This window comes from Asparagus officinalis, chromosome 3, assembly GCF_001876935.1.
Source record: "Asparagus officinalis chromosome 3, Aspof.V1, whole genome shotgun sequence".
In the NCBI taxonomy this organism is placed as follows: Eukaryota; Viridiplantae; Streptophyta; class Magnoliopsida; order Asparagales; family Asparagaceae; genus Asparagus; species Asparagus officinalis.
This window is the reverse complement of record NC_033796.1, coordinates 76,012,350-76,018,024: the sequence shown is the minus strand read 5'-3', so window position 1 is coordinate 76,018,024 and position 5,675 is coordinate 76,012,350.

Below are 5,675 nucleotides of genomic sequence, written 5' to 3'. Positions count from 1 at the left end.
TTCCCTTCTCCCTTTAGCCTCTCCTTACTCAATTTCAGCCATACAATGTCGCCTATGCTAAAGTTACAAGGAACCCGATGCTGATCATGCTTTGCCTTGTACTTGGTTTGTGATTTCTTCAATTGAGCTTCAACTGTGGTATGAATATGTGCAATCTTCTCTAGAAATCACTGAGCACATTGTCTCTCACTCCCTTCCTTGCCGTCGGCCGTAGCTTCACTAGAAAACACGAGATCGAATGGACTCGGCGGTAAGAATCCATAACACGTTTCAAACGGTGACTTTCCCGAAGATCCATGAATCGCCCGATTGAAAGCAAACTGTAAGTATGGTAAGCTCTCATCCCAAGTCTTGGGATACTTAGAATTATACCCCCTTAACATGTGCACCATAGTTCGGTTGACCATCTCTGTTTGCCCGTCTGTTTGTGGATGAAAGACTGTGCTCTTTTTCAGTCTCGTGTCCATCAAACTCCACAAAGAATCCTAAAAATGCCCGAGAAACCGTCTATCCCGATCCGAAATAATCGAACTTGGCAACCCAAAGTGCTTTCACATATGCTCAAAGAATAATTGTGACCCGCTCCCGTCATGATCTTCTTACATAGAATCAAGATCACCATCTTGCTGAATCGGTCCACTACAACGTACAAATAGTCATACCCGCGCTTGGTTGTCGGCAACCCTCCTAGAAAATCTATAGAGATGCTCTCCCATAGTCTAGAAGGTACCGATAATGGTAGGTACAATCCTCTCTTCCTGTTAGAAGGCTTCGAGATGCAACATAACTTACACCCTCTAACATACTTGGTAACATCATCTAGCATCTTTGGCCAAAACACATGTCGTTGTAGATTGAGAAGCGTCTTCTGAATCCTAAAATGTCCTTGCACACGCGAGGTATGTGCTTCTCTAATCCACTGCAGCTTGTCACCATCCTCCGAAATACATAGTGATGTCCCACGATACAACAAACCATCTATACCAATCTCGTACTCCCCCTTTCGACCAGCCTTCGCCTGCTCGAACACACTGCTAAAATCTCGGCTGGATGTATACATCTGTACATACTCCAAAGGAACCAAGGGCTGAATGTGCGTCGCTACCAAGAGAGCTCTCACGGGTGGGCGAGATAACATATCGACTAACTTGCTCGTTGTCCCCTTCTTGTACATAATGATGATATTGAACACCATCAAATAGGATATCCACTTCATGTGCTGTGCCTGCTGTAGCTTCATATGGGCATGTAAGAACTCTAATGGTTTGTGGTCTGAATGCACAACCACCTCTTTACCCAACAAGTATACCCGCCAATGCTTAATTGCCTGATAAAGGGCATAAAACTCATTGTCATAGGTTGGGTAGTTCTAAATAGCACCCATAAACATCTCAGAATGGTATTCCATCGACTTCCCATCCTGTATCAACACCGCACCTATAGCATAACTAGACGTGTCGGTCTCTACCTCAAAGGTCCGATGTAGATTCGGCAACGCCAACACTGGTGCCTCCGAGATCTTACTCTTTAGCAACTGAAAAGCCTCCTCATGCGTCTTCCCCCACTCGAACTGAATCTTATAGCCTTCGTAAGGCCATGCAATGGTGTCGCATAAGTCAAAAAATATCGAATGAACTTGCGTAAATACTGGCAAGCCCCCATGAAGCTTCTCACCTCTGTCACTGTCCTAGGTGTTGGCTACTTCGTGATCACCACCACCTTGCCTGGATCTATCCTCCGCTGACCTTTCCCCACGATGAACCTGAGATACACTAACTCGTCCTTCTCGAATTCACACTTCTTCCTGTTAAGCTTTAGTTGTCCATTCTGTAGCACTTCAAACACCTTCTTGACATGAACAAGATGCTCCTCCCAGGTCCTACTGTACACCAAGATATCATCGAGGTAAACTATCACAAAATCCTCTATAAAGGGTCGCAACAAATCGTTCATAAGTCTTATAAAGGTAGCCGGAGCGTTGCATAACCCAAACGGCATCATCAACCACTCGAACAGGCCCTTCTTGGTCTTGAACGCAGTCTTCCAAGTGTCATCCTCCTGAATCCTCACCTGATGGTAATCAGACTTCAAATGCAGCTTCGTGGAAAACCTCGCTCCTTCCAGTTGGTCCATAAGATCATCAATCCGAGGTAATGGGTATTGATTCTTAATGGTTATCTTGTTGAGCACCCGGTAATCCATGCACATGCGCCAGCCTTCATCCTTTTTGGGCACCAACAACACTGGTGACTCGCAAGGGGAACAACTCGGCACAATCACTCCTGTCTCCAAAAGCTCTTGAACCTGCCTCTTGATCTCCTCAGACTCCTCTATAGATGTGCAGTGTAGATCTATATTTGACAAAGAACTCTCGTCGGTCAATATAATCTCATGCTCCACACCCTGTCGTGGTGGTAGTCCCGTGATCTTCGAAAACAAGTCCACGTACTTAGCCTTCAACCTGTCAAGCTCTCCCTCCTAAAACTTGTTCAAGGTAGTCAAGCACACCCTACTCAGCTGCTCCTCATAAGGCCTAATGACTAATAATATGAACCTCTTGCTCGCATTCACTAGCCTCTTCGCCTGAGTCACTACAACCAAACTCGTCTCCTGTGGAAGAGATGCCGAACGAAAGATGAATTGCTCACCATCTTTGGTGAACATATCCCATAAATAAGTATTACCCAATATTACTTGGCAAACATCTAATGGAACGACGTCACATGTGACCTCATCAATATACGACTCGTGGAGCATAAATCTGAAAGTGTATTGGTTAACCACACTCAATCTCGCCTCCTTCTGAATCCATCCTAAAGGATAGGGTTTCAGATGTTTAACCGTATTCAATCCTAGCTTCTAAACCAAGGCCTCAGATATCAAATTCTTCTGGCTCCCTAGTTCCACTATGGCATCAACTAAACTGGTCTTGATCTGCAATTTCAAAACAAAGAGCTGCTCCCTCGGGTCTTCGTCCTCCGTCGTGTTCTGCTTTCCCGCCATAAGGTTGAGACTGCTATTAGGTACTGTCATCCCGAGAACTTTCTTCGGACCCTGAGCTACTACATATGCCTTCTTCTCCTCCTTTTTCTTCAATTCTTTTGGCTTCAGATGAGGATACTTCTCCCAACAACGATCAGCTACGTGTCCTGTCTGTTTGCAGTGATTGCATGTCAATCCTGCCTTCCCCGAATCACCCTTCTTCTTTTCTTCCTTAGGCTGAGGACCAATCGACTTGCCTCCCATCTGTTTGGAGTCTCCCTTCGTTTCGTTGCCCTTCTTTTGCCTGCCCTCAATGGCAATGGCCTTCACACTCGCTTCTGCCATGGACTCGACTGTGAACAACTTCATGTCTTTTCGGATATATTCATTCAGACCCGCCATATACTTTATAAAGATAGAATATTCTTTCATTGCGATGTTGAGAACCATCGCCTGTTGCTAGAACTCCATCGTATATTCTTGAACGGTCTGGTTGAACCTTTGGCACAAGCCGTACCACTTGTACCAACGCTCCTCAAGGAATCCTACTGGATAGAACTGTTTCCTTAGTAGCTCCATGAACTTGTTCCACGATACCGCCTTCTTTTCCTATTTACAGTAGGATTTCCACTAGGTTAAGGCATGCCCCGAAAGCTTCAGAGTCGCGAACATAATCTTCTCCTTGGACGAATATCCGTAGAGAGTGAAATACATCTTTATACGCTCGATCCAATCATCGAGTTTCTCTACATTGACACTCCCATCATAAACATGAATTTCCACCTTGAAGTCAATTTTCAGATTCTGGTAATATTTTTTACCCCCTTGATGTGTAGCAGTCTTAACAATCTCGGCCTCCTCATCAGAATCAATTTTCTCGCCTTCCTTCGAGTTTCTTCTTACCCTTCGAAGAAGATTCCCCCTTTTTGTCACTTCCATGGATGAGACCCACGAGTTGAGTGAGTGTCGCCCCGATCGTCTCGATCTGCTTCTCCATTACATCAAGTCTTACTGAACTGTCTCCTTCAGTCATCTTCTTCTTCCTTAATTTGTGGATTCCTTCCAATGAAATAAGGATCTCGTCTAACTTCTTGTATTGCGATCGAGTTAGGACCATACATAGGATTACCCCTTCATAGGATCTGATCACTCTGATACCAACTTGATACGAGTTACCGTGTGAGCACCTTTGATCGCGGAATTACCAAAGGTGGGTTGAGAAGAAAATAATAAGAATACAAGAACAATTTAGTGGTGGTGAAGGAAAATACCTTCTCTAGATTATGAGAATAAAATAACTTACAATCTCTCACAATCTCACTAGAATTGAAGAACAATCTCTCTCAATTCTCCCAATACAATCTAATCTCTCTTGATTGTTTTAAAACCCTAAAACAATCCATTTTATATGTGGAACAACGTGGATGGCAAAATGGTAAATAACCAAGCCCAAACCCCACAAGAATTCGTGCAGACAGAAACCCAAACGAACCAGGAAATCATCGATGAGTCGACTCACGTGCATGTATGAATCGACTCATGTTATATGGGTCGACTCATGACAGTTATGAGTCGACTGGTCAGAAACTATGTCAATAATACCTGCTGGGCTTCGTGAGTTGACTCATGACAGTCATGAGTCGACTCATGACACATGGGTTGACTCATACAGTGATGAGTCGACTGGTCAGAGATTTTTGACAAAACGGCTGAGTTTCATGAGTCGACTTATGACAGGCATGAGTCGACTCAACCTGATGAGTCGACTCATGACTGTTATGAGTCGACTTACGGGCTAAAAACTGGATGCTTCGATTCTTCCATTCGTCGTCTCGTTTCATGCTTCAACCTGTGTTCCACGGTGCTGTTTTACACCTCTATTCTCAATCTACCATGAGAATCATCTATCCTCAAGCTCCCATGAGGTTCGCTAAGTTCCGAAGAGAAGATACACCCGTATCACTTATGATGAGACAGAAAATCTTATGAAGATAATATGAAGAAATAGAAATTTGAGAACCTATCTCTCAGTATTGCTCCTCTTCGATGAAGGGTGGATTTCAATTGGACATTTTTTTTCTTGAGGAAGCTTTTTCAGATTGATCTCGGATCAAATTATTGTAGAAATTCGAAAAGCATTTCAGGTATAATTCTAGATTTTAATTAATTAAGATTAATAGTCATGATATGCTTTTTCAGCTGTGTTGTATGTCATGTATCCAACAGAAAACATGTTCAAACTGAAGAGAATATTAATATACTATAGAAAAATAGATCAATAGGCAAAGAGAATATTAATATACTATATTAATTTATGTGGTTTGGCAATCACCTACGTCTATGAGAGAATTTAGTCTTTTTTTCTAAATATTACAAGATAATCTATTCTAGTGATCCATATAAATATCAAAAGAATCCTCTCTTAATCTCACACCAAAAAATCTCTAATAAAAACCTAGATTTCTCCACTTTGTTCTCTACATAGTTCTCTCTACTTCTCTTTTATAACATGCAACTCACTTTGGCTTTGTTCCTCAAACCATAATCCTAGAAATCTCTTTTATAGGCCCCAAAACCAGATACTATAATGACCCTACATCGAACTGAATAAAGTTTGACCATAGATTCTGATCGAGTAAACATGAGCTATAAGATTTAATTGAGTCATATGATCCTGACAAATGTCACATGTC